General features: G+C 39.4%; 1 protein-coding gene across 1 annotated transcript in view; it reads left to right on the forward strand.

The window, feature by feature from the left end:
* Positions 1-12,493, forward strand: part of LOC124722377 (monocarboxylate transporter 10) — a 447,112-nt gene that overhangs the window by 421,583 nt on the left and 13,036 nt on the right. The gene's annotated exons all lie outside the window — the stretch shown is intronic.

Consider the following 12,493-nt stretch of genomic DNA (forward strand, 5'->3'; position numbering starts at 1 on the left):
AGCGTTAGAATTAAGACACCAAGACAAACAGGAAGGTAGTCCTGTATTTCTAGTATTATGGATTCCTATATATTGAGTGACTGAATATTTTCTCTATTGTTTTTGGGTGCTACAGGTACTTATATTTAAAGACAAACATAAGCTTTTATCACTGACAGATCACTGATGAAAACTAATGTTCTCAATGAAAATGTGTGAGATGATAACAGGCCCTCGGTTGGAGTGCAGAATTGATCATAGAGAAAATGGGTAAGAGATATGCCTATAATACCTGTTTTTCCTGCAGGTGATTAACTGATACATTGATCTTATACTTTGTAATGAGCAATTTTGTTGTTGTTCCGCATTGGGAAGCTTCGACAATTTGAAAACTCCGAAGCACGACTGTGCAAATTATATCCTATGAGTCCGCCTGGATCTTCCTAGTTCTCCTAAAATAACCTTGATTATCCAGAAAGTAAGAGGTGATGGGTTCATTTATACTGCCGAGCTCGAGAAGTTAATTTTTATTAATTATATTTACGAATTATAGAAACTGCATATGAGTGTGACATTTGAAACCAATCTCGAATGAAAGAAATAAGAACACCAGCTTAAGAACTATAGCTGAAGTATATTAGTACACTTCAAAAAAATTTCTTTTTAGAAAATATATCTGATCTGAACTACAGCTGGACTGCTCATACTTAACCTTTAAAAACTTATTACGAACAATTTAATTTTTTTCTGTCACATACAAAAAGCAACAATTTCTCCACTGTATTGGTAATTACCTCAGAGTCGCTTTCCTGGTTGTTTGTTTTTACCGTCAGCCAAATGGAGCAATGGCAGGTGGTCACCTGGATACATTTAATTATTGTACCAAGTGGTGTGTTGGTGACATGTACCATCGAATGGCTTCACATTAGAGTTGGCAGGCATTGTTGATGATTGTCTGTTTGCAGCTGTCACTTTTGCTGGACGACCAAACCTCAAGTGTTAGCATCAATGTCTCCCACTGACTTTGACTGGTTGCGCTCATGACCAGAAACTTCAGTGACCTTCCAGCAGATGTGGAAATGCTTTTCATCAGTCCACACTACAAGGATCTCGCAGGACGAATCCTCATATGTGATTTACCATCTTAGATTCTTTGTCTTGTCAATAGAGTTATAGCAACTTTCGGTGCACTTGTTTAAGCCCTCATTTTCCACTCTAAAAATGCATACTTGTCAAGATTATTTCTTCTAAAAACATTCCTATTGTGAGTGATGTTAGGTTGTCAATATCTGCATACCTCTGTGTCCTATTGGATGGTAAATCTTGTAAGGTCCTTAACATGGATCCTACATTGTACTATTAGGGGTCTCTCGCACAGATGAAACGAGCCATGGATCCCCATCCGGCCTCTTTGGCCCTTCAGTAACTCCTCAGAAGGCATCTATTGCGTCATTATCTGGGGAAACATTTCCTTCCGTTTCTACAGGGCACTCCACAGACAGATACATTACGCCTAAGTCTTCCTAATGGTGTAAAAGTGTATGCCATACTGTATCTGGTTTGTGCTGATACAGATGGCGCAAACCTGATGCAATAAGACTGAATTTCTTGTACGTGAAATACTTAAGTATGATAAGAATTAGAGACTAAATAAGTAATTCAATTCACATTTTTATTGGAGAAAAAAGAAGTTGTGAAAGGACATTCATTGCACACTACCTAGGTCATCTTAAGGAAGTCAACATGGTACGAAGGTAGACTGCTGTGAATGGGAAAGACATTCACAGAAGCAGTGTGTGCAGGTGATGGTGATGAAGGCAACAAATGGCAATTTGCGAGGTCCCAGCAGCATGCACTGAACATCAAGTCAACGTGAACTATATCAGGTTTTTCCATGCTGTCATTTTTATAGTCTATCGAAGCTGGACGAGTTAACAGTGAAATTGAAAGCAGATGTAGAATGTGGGCCTCACAGACTTACCTGCTGCGTAAAGCAGAATATACAGTTGGCAATGTATGCAAGGAAATGTACTGTCATTTTAGTGCATATTGTTAATTCCACGTTGGTGCACACGAGTCTTCGCAGCAGACAATATGCGTTCACTCGATGACATCGTCAGATACGGTTGCTGCAAGTATGGGAGCGTGATTGTCGATATGAGGAGCAACATGTGAAAGTCGCTTATTCAGGTGAGTAATGCCTTAGGTTGCATTTCATCATTTGTCTTCCCTGGGTTTGCTATCTTCCGGGAGAAAGACACCTTCGGAATGCACACAAGCTAGATTACAGCAGCATCGTACTCAAAGGACATTCATGTGAGCCTCCCAGCGCTCTATGGTTGTTGCGACAGAACACCGTGCAAGGTGTGGATGATGTTAATATTATTGTTGTTGATTTGTGTGTCTCGACGACAGGATATTCCATTTTCTAGCAGGTCGAGGAACATGTGAAGGCGTTACCTAAGAACTTGCAGAATAAATGACATTTGTTTTCCTGTGGAGAGAGAACTGTTAGCTGGATTCACAACTATCTCCTCCTTCATTAGCGCTGTAGTTTTTGCTTTAAAGGACCCCATATTGGTAAACGATTATACTGTGACGCTCCTGACCTACCTGTCACTTTAATGCTAGCTGAGAACTACACTGGTGAAGGTGTACCGACAATGATCAAATTTTATAGAGTTGAGAACAGACGCCATGAAGGAGGTACTGCTAAAAGTGAGCTGTGTGCATTAAGACAAACAAATGCATTATTAATTTGTATTTTACGTGCAACACAGAAATTAAACAATTAGCCAATACAGATAAGGATAACTAGCCCTAGGTGGGTGATAAATTGTATGTTAATTGTTCTGTGTAGGCCCAAGAATTGAATTGCATTTATACATTAGAAATGTTCATGGAGCAGTTGAGTGATGTGTGGCACCGATGAGAAGCAGGAGCCCCCTGACAACTGCAACAGGGTTAGTCGGCTGGACTGAGAACCGAGGGAGACACTTGTGATCTTTGTAGAGGATAGACTTGGCCACGTGAAGATCCTCATAAAGGTGTCAGAGGATGCTCCACTAAGCTTCTCGCTGTGATACCCGATCCTCAGCGAGAGCAGTAGTACACTAACGAATGATGCGATGGTACACTATGCAGATCAGCTATCAACACTGTAAGAAAAATAATAAATTTTTTTGTGTTTGTAGCCCCTTTTGATTATTCGATCTTCCCTCTTCTGTACCTTCTAGGGCAACAACTGTCTTCCCTTTTTGTACCATTATCCAGAAGTAATATATAATTTCGCCAATAGTAGAAGCTGTTACTGCTCGTTAAGATTTCTCACTTCCTCCCTGTTATTTGTGAATCTCTTGTGCTCCCACAATTTGTTAGTTTCATCTGGGCGTCCGAAATCTCCTCCCTGCATGGTTTACATCGGTTACCTGGCGCATCTATTGTCTTGTACAGAAGATACGGGCTGCGTCCTGTGCCAGACTAGAATTGCATTTTACTTTGTATGCTGACTAATGTGGGGAGGTACTGATAGCTGCCTTGCTGTAAACGGGTGTCACAATATAAGGCATGCGTGACACACGCATTGCAAATCTCTCATGTTGATCCCCATTACCAGTATTTGATGTACTGGAACTGAAGACTGCACCACAACATTGTTCTGTTTCTTCTCTGTATCTTTTCATATTAGAGGAAGCGATATGTTCGCCAGTACTCTGTCATTTGAGACAGCGGTGCACACCTCAACTACTGACTCTCAGCTTCACGTGTCAGGATCATCAAAATACTCTATAGTTGCCGTTTATTTAAGAACAATGCTTCTCGTTTTATTTCTAAGCACTGTTTGTCTATAACGTATTCATGGAATGCATGAAACATGCTTACTCATCTTTCCTTTCGCAAGTGAATTGTACTATATGAAATTATCCGTTTCACAGTGCAGGCCAGAAGTCTATCTTCTTTTCAGCTTCCTTGACATAATTTCAAAAAAAGTTAAGATTTAATACATTATCATAACATTTTAACCTGTTTCCGCCATATGTCTGAGAAAAAAGTTCATGATTAATGCTAGCTGTGTGTGTAGCATTTTACAAGGAAATGTATGTAAATAAACTGATTAATCTACGTTAGGTTTTTAGTTAACTCACATTCGGCTGCCACCGTTTCTGTAGCTGGACTGTTGCTATGGTGTTGGCTGCAGGGCATGGGGGTGTGACGCTTTCGTTGTTAATGCATTTGGCCCCTACGAGGTGCTGTAGTCGAGGTTTGGTGTGAAGGACAGCTTCTTATGCAAGCTGTCACTCCTATTCGACGAGTAAGGGTACCCAGTATCGTGGGCTACAAACATATTCCTAGACAGTTCTCTAGTTTGGCTTCGGAACGATATTCTAGACGGCACTTTTAAGCATGTGGAATAATATTCGGTATTAATTGTGGCATCTTGCTTTAAACTTGACATTGTTTGACATCTTCATGTTTCTTACAGTTCTTTGCCATTAGGCAATTTCCATGTGATTCCCTTGGGTGGCGGGAAAGCATTATGGCTCCACTCCATACTATGTGGCTTAGTCTCTCGAGTAAGGCAATGCGACTGTGTTTCATTACAGGTGACAATTGCTTAAAGTAAAAAGATATTCACCAACTTTCTTACTTGTTTACTTCTGCTGCCAGGATATCCACCATCAACACAGTTTGAGGAAGAACAGATAGTTTTTGAGACGATCAGTTGTGAATATGGGCATTTGAATTGGAATCTAATGCACGGTTTGCTACTCGATGATCGCAAGGATGAATTAATGATTACGCTCCATACTGTGAATACATCGTCTCGTGGCTATATGAGATCAGAAAATCTTCTCGGGCTTCCCGCTACATCAGGTGTTAAATCCTCACTAGCTTTCAGCCGAATTGTTCTCGGCCAGAGTCAAGTGACAAGTCACTGCCGTGTCAAAGAAGGCTGACGGCTGTGACGTCGTCGGTGATCAGTCTATCACCAAATAAGCCATTACTTTACTGGCTGCACTCGCTTCGATCTTCCAGTGGCCACATTCTACCCTGTTCTAAACTGCAGACCAGAGTACACTTTATTTATTGAGGACGTTATCCGAGATTTTAATTTCAATCAGTTCTGTTATTATGTTATCCCAGAAACCGTTCGGGCTCCTAATGATCGATGTGTCACGGAATACATTTGGTACCCCTTTTCTAAAGCATCTTCTGTCACGGGTGATTTATCGGAATAGCATAGGCTTAAATCAACAGTGTGCACCATTTGCTTGGCATTACAGCAGCCGCACTCATAAAGTATCTTAGATACGGCCGGAATTCTGAGTTCTATATATTCCTTAACAAGTCTCATGAATTGACGTATTTTTTGTGGGAACGTGGAAACTGATTTAATGTTATTTCTGTTCAGACGACGGCTAATATTCTCTGTCACTGAGTGACGAAAGGGGAAAAAAATGGAATCTTTCTCTTTTCGTCGGTGATGATTTGCTTGCGCTTCCCACTAGAAATGGCGTGCAAAATCTGGCGGTGATTGTAGCCATTTGAACAGATGACGTGTTAGTAGGTGGGTGAGGCTTGTGGCAGATTTTCGGCATCTGAGACGGCCTTAGATGGCGACTGAACACCAGTAACTTCATAGCTGATAGCACGGCTGTATAATGACGAGGCCATCGACGACAGCCGGCCGGAGTGGCCGAGCGGTTCTAGGTGCTACAGTCTGGAACCGCGCGACCGCTACGGTCGCACGTTCGAATCCTGCCTCGGGCATGAACGTGTGTGATGTCCTTAGGTTAGTTAGGTTTAAGTAGTTCTAGGTTGTAGGGGACTGATGACCTCAGAAGTTAAGTCCCATAGTGCTCAGAGCCATTTCGAACCATCGACGACAAGCCAGTCACGTGCCACCTGACAATAGCTGAGAAAAACTGAAAGCTCGTGGTAATTTAATCACTTTACGGGGCTGGGAGGCCGACAAGATTTTATTAGCTTTCGATACTATTATCTTGAACATACGTGCGTAAGTCATTTGTCTCAATTTTATGATTTTCACGAAAGTACACTGCTGGCCATCAAAACTGCAAACTACTAAATTTTACTTATTGTTCGTTTGCAGTATAGTAGAGACAACATATTATTAAATGTATATGTGATTTGCGTATATAAAGAGTGCAAAAACTTAGTACACAGAGCTGCCTCCTCTGGAAGTAACAACGGCTCTAGCCCTCTGGGCATCGAGTCGAAATGGGTTTGGATACCAGTTAGTTTCCTTTCAGAGTATGCTGATACAATACCTCCATAATTAGCAACCACATACAACCGCTCGCTCGTGGAAAGATCCGTACCTAAACACTGAATGTTGCACATGTCACATCAATACCCAAACAAGGAAATAACAATAAGCTGATAAATTACAGACCCACATTACTAATGTCGGTTTGCAGACATTTTTGAAACATATGCTGTGTTCGAGCATCGTGAAACACCTCGAAGAAAACTGATTTATTGACAAACAGCCGACACGGATTCAGAAAGTATCGTCCTTGTGAAACACAGGTAGCTCTTTATTTTCACGAAGTCATGAGTGGTATCGACAGGTCGTCAAACTGATCCCATATTTTTAGATTTCCAGAAACGTTTTCACACCGTTTCTCGCAATCGACTTCTAATCAGAATGCGCGCATATAGAGCATCGTCGCAGTTGTGCGATAGGATTCGTGATTTCCTATCATAAAGGCCACAGTACGTAGTAACTTAGTAAATGACGCAAAGTCGCCGAGTAAAACAGGTGAAATATCTGGCGTTCCTCAAGGAAGTATCTACTGTTCCTAATTTACATAAACGATTTGGGAGACAATCTGAACAGCCGTCTTTCATTGTTTACAGACGGTACTGTTATTTACTGTCTTTTAAAGCCAACGGATGATGAAAACCAATTGCGGAAACATTTGGAAGAGTTGTCTGTATGGGGTGAAAAGTAGCAATTAACTCTAAATAATGAAATGCGTGTGGTCATCCACATGAGTACTGAAAGCAATCCACCGATTTCGGTTACACGATAAAGCACAAAAATCTAAAGGCTGTGAATTCAGCTAAATACTTAGGTATTATAATTACAAATAACGTAAATTGGAACTGTTAAATACATAATGTAGTTGGGACAGTGAACGAAAGACTGCGATTTACTGGCAGAACACTTAGAAGATGCAATACATATACTAAAGAAACTGCGTACATTACACTACACTACCGTGTTTTTCTCGAGTACTGCAGTGCGGTATGGGATCCGTATCACATAGCATTAACGGAGGACATGGAAAAGGTTTAAAGAACGGCAGCTCGTTTTGTATCAAATGGTTCAAATGGTTCTGAGCACTATGGGACTTAACTTCTGACATCATCAGCCCCCTAGAACTTAGAACCACTTAAATATAACTAACCTAAGGACATCCACACATCCTGCCCGAGGCAGGATTCGAACCTGCGACCGTAGCGGTAGCGGGGTTCCAGACTGTAGCGCCTAGAACCGCTTGGCCACCCCGGCCGGCCGTTTTCTATCATCGCAAAATAGGGAGAGAGTATGATACGCGAAATGTGCTGACAATCATTAAAACAAAGGCGTTTTTCTTTGTTGCAGGATATTCTCATGAAATTTCAATCACTTACGTAGTGCCAGACTGGCTGTTATCTGAGGTACGGATCTCACCTTGAAGCGCTTGCGAGCTACGTTCCTTAATTATCGCGTTGTAGGCAGCCCGCAACACATTTCGATAGCCGGGTTGTTGTGGCAGTCTTTAGCGTCTGAATCTGGGCGGATACTGGAAAACTGAGACTTCCACTGCATATCCGGAGGCCAACTACGTGGATTTTCCACATTAGTACTCGAGTGCCTGTATGTATTTGCAAGCGCAGTTCTTCATTTATTGCGCTTTTCTCTTTTAAGCAATTCCGCACTCATAAATACGGTAGTAATGCCAATGATGGACTTACTTAAAGCAGGTAAGAACTCCATCCTAAAAAAATGTAGAAGAGATACACTTAAGCGGGTGACATAAACATTAATGGGCATGATTTTTTATGCTTCACGATGTTTTTACAAAATTTCGCGAGAAGAATCGATCAGCTCTAAACATTTTGATATTTAGGACATGAGGAGGATTAATAGTTTCTTTGATCTTCAATCTTACAACTAATTTTTTTGAAAAAAGAGCACAGCACACGAAGTTCACTGATGATAGATTCAAATCTCTACATAATTAAACTGTAAATGATTCACTTAATTTCTCATTTCATATTTCTCCAGTGGAGATTGACCCAGTCATTTTGACGTGGCTTTATGTTTTGGGGAACGAAGCTGCACTCTTCCTGCTGTTAGGCCAATAGCCCTGTCGCGGGATTGCGCCGCCTACTTTCCCTCTTTGAAGCTAGGCCTTCAGCGTATCACCACAGATTTTTTTATAACAAATCGTTTGCTCGGCAGTCACTTAAAAAAAAAAAAAACAAAAAAAAAAACGGTGGCCACTCGCTCCAGCAAGAGCCAACCAATGTTGTATGCACCACTTCGCACTGCCTAGTCGTTACTGGGGAAATTAGGTACTGGACAGAGTTAGTCGGAGTTGTACAGTGCTTGAGTGGCAAAGCATAAGCAGTGCAGGAGATATCGCCAACACTGCAGTGGCCCGCAAAGTACAGTACGTGGGCACTTGTCCTTCGCTAAGTTTCATTGTTCTAGTTACACTCTTTGCTTGGTAATATGGGGGAAGGCCATTCAGCGAAACTACGGTATCCTGGATTAGTCCTCAGTTACAATCCCAAGAAGTTATCACCAGCAGTGCAAAATATGAAATTTGTATATATTATGTCACAGGAAATTTTATCAAAATTTATATAGCAAAATATCTTTGCAATGAAATTGAATTACAATGTCTAAATACCAGTAAAATGGAAAGATTAGAACGATTGTGTATGTTTCCCGTTTAATTTATATAACCAATAACTTGATGAAATATTTGTATCTAGTTACAATGCTTTAATGTTTTCTTCCAGACAGCAAATTCTAAGGTAAGTTGTCCATGCACTATCCTGCTTTTCTGCTTTAATAATTACATACGGCAGACAGTCTTTCATAGATTTTAGAGCAGTTTTCAAGAAAATGACTTGAATGTAAACCCGTAGGAAGAGGAATTCACTGGAAAACATGGTTTTTACTACTTAATGAAACATAATGCCATTCCATATTTCCATTCTATATAACTGTAATTCCATTTTTGTTAGCGTCCTTGTAAAAGATTTCCTAGGAACATTATGCATTTATAGCTCAACACATAATTTAGTTTCTAAAAGTAAAAACACCACATAAAACAATAATTTCTGTACATACAGAAAGAGTTGCAATCCCATAATAACATTGTATACTACATTAATTAAAACATGAATGGTTTAACTTCTCATTAGTTTTATAACTAGAGACAAAAGAAAAAAAGGACAAACAAGTTGACAGTTTCGACGGGCCACACAGTTCTCCTGACTTGGAACCTTCATTAGAGACATCAGACATCCATTTTCTCCTTCAGTAACTCAGTTTGGGATTGTGTGTGGATGCGTGGGTGGTTTCCGTTTAATGTGGTGTGTGTGTGTGAGTGTGTGTGTGTGTAAGAAAGAGAGAGACAGGGACCATGTACGCCATCGTTATTTGCTTGATATCATCATCGTTATAGCTACACGGAACAGGTTGTTTCAAGGTCATTTCGTCAAATGTGTAGGGGAACGACTTTTGTTAGAGATGAAACGTTCGCTAACGGTTCCCGGCGGTGCTAGACATCCTTTAGTATTCGCCGGCCCTGGGCCATGAGATTTTACTGAACTTGGCAGGGTCTACTAACCAGGTGTGCTGCGTAATACTTATCTCGGTAAATTGCTAGAGTGATTTTCAACAAGTAAATCTTAGGAACGATTGCCTCTAAGAGGAGAAATACATCAGGAACTTTAATTGACTCGGACTTTCAAGTAGGGCAGATGAATGGATTATAAGAAATACAATTCTCAGAATACCTACGCCCTGACGCCTCTCAGGGGCATAACCAATACACAAGGACGCCTTTGTCGCCAGGAACCATCAGCAGACAGTTTTGCTCTAGCAAATCCTGCTTCCCACGATGCGATTTATCACCCCTAGACATTTGATGCAATGTCTTTCATACACCGCGGATGACTGAGTAGTTTCTGGAAATGCATTCGAGACGCAAGACATTTACGTATGTGAAATCTCTCCTGTAGATACTAATTTCGTTTATACTATTAATATTTCGAGAGACGGTCAAAAGACTTAGATTTCTTGATAGATTCACATACATAGAGTAATATAAAGGTGCGATCAAGGTCTGGGGACTCGTTTAGACAGGCCACATAGAAGAGAGAAATATCTTAGATTAGATTAGATTAGATTAGATTAATACTAGTTCCATGGATCATGAATACGATATTTCGTAATGATGTGGAACGAGTCGAATTTTCTAATACATGACATAATTAGGTTAATTTAACAACATACTTAAGTTAATATAACAACTTTATTTTTTTGTGTTTTTTGTTTTTCTTTATTTTTTATTTTTATTTTATTTTATTTTTTTATTTTTTAAATATTTTTTTCTTTCTTTCTTAATTTATATCTAAAAATTCCTCTATGGAGTAGAAGGAGTTGTCATTCAGAAATTCTTTTAATTTCTTCTTAAATACTTGTTGGTTATCTGTCAGACTTTTGATACTATTTGGTAAGTGACCAAAGACTTTAGTGCCAGTATAATTCACCCCTTTCTGTGCCAAAGTTAGATTTAATCTTGAATAGTGATGATCATCCTTTCTCCTAGTATTGTAGTTATGCACACTGCTATTACTTTTGAATTGGGTTTGGTTGTTAATAACAAATTTCATAAGAGAGTATATATACTGAGAAGCTACTGTGAATATCCCTAGATCCTTAAATAAATGTCTGCAGGATGATCTTGGGTGGACTCCAGCTATTATTCTGATTACACACTTTTGTGCAATAAATACTTTATTCCTCAGTGATGAATTCCCCCAAAATATGATGCCATATGAAAGCAATGAGTGAAAATAGGCGTAGTAAGCTAATTTACTAAGATGTTTATCACCAAAATTTGCAATGACCCTTATTGCATAAGTAGCTGAACTCAAACGTTTCAGCAGATCATCAGTGTGTTTCTTCCAATTTAATCTCTCATCAATGGACACACCTAAAAATTTGGAATATTCTACCTTAGCTATATGCTTCTGATTAAGGTCTATATTTATTAATGGCGTCATACCATTCCCTGTATGGAACTGTATGTACTGTGTCTTATCAAAACTCAGTGAGAGTCCGTTTACAAGGAACCACTTAGTAATTTTCTGAAAGACAGTATTGAGAATTTCATCAGTTAATTCTTGTTTGTCAGGTGTGATTACTATACTTGTATCATCAGCAAAGAGAACTAACTTTGCCTCTTCATGAATATAGAATGGCAAGTCATTAATATATAATAAGAACAACAAAGGACCCAAGACTGACCCTTGTGGAACCCCATTCTTGATAGTTCCCCAGTTTGAGGAATGTGCTGATCTTTGCATGTTACGAGAACTACTTATTTCAACTTTCTGCACTCTTCCAGTTAGGTATGAATTAAACCATTTGTGCACTGTCCCACTCATGCCACAATACTTGAGCTTGTCTAGCAGAATTTCATGATTTACACAATCAAAAGCCTTTGAGAGATCACAAAAAATCCCAATAGGTGGTGTTTGGTTATTCAGATCATTCAAAATTTGACTGGTGAAAGCATATATGGCATTTTCTGTTGAAAAACCTTTCTGGAAACCAAACTGACATTTTGTTAGTACTTCATTTTTACAGATATGTGAAGCTACTCTTGAATACATTACTTTCTCAAAAATTTTGGATAAAGCTGTTAGAAGGGAGATTGGACGGTAATTGTTGACATCAGATCTATCCCCCTTTTTATGCAAAGGTATAACAATAGCATATTTCAGTCTATCAGGGAAAATATCCTGTTCCAGAGAGCTATTACACAGGTGGCTGAGAATCTTACTTATCTGTTGAGAACAAGCTTTTAGTATTTTGCTGGAAATGCCATCAATTCCATGTGAGTTTTTGCTTTTAAGCAAGTTTATTATTTTCCTAATTTCAGAGGGAGAAGTGGGTGAGATTTCAATTGTATCAAATTGCATAGGTATGGCCTTTTCCATTAACAGCCTAGCTTCTTCTAATGAACACCTGGATCCTACTATATCCACAACATTTAGAAAATGATTATTAAAAATATTTTCAACTTCTGACTTTTTGTTCGTAAAGCTTTCATTCAATTTGATGGTAATACTGTCTTCCTCTGCTCTTGGTTGACCTGTTTCTCTTTTAATAATATTCCAAATTGTTTTAATTTTATTATCAGAGTTGCTGATTTCAGACATGATACACATACTCCTGGATTTTTTAATAACT

Source organism: Schistocerca piceifrons, chromosome X (genome assembly GCF_021461385.2).
Source record: "Schistocerca piceifrons isolate TAMUIC-IGC-003096 chromosome X, iqSchPice1.1, whole genome shotgun sequence".
Classification (NCBI taxonomy): Eukaryota; Metazoa; Arthropoda; class Insecta; order Orthoptera; family Acrididae; genus Schistocerca; species Schistocerca piceifrons.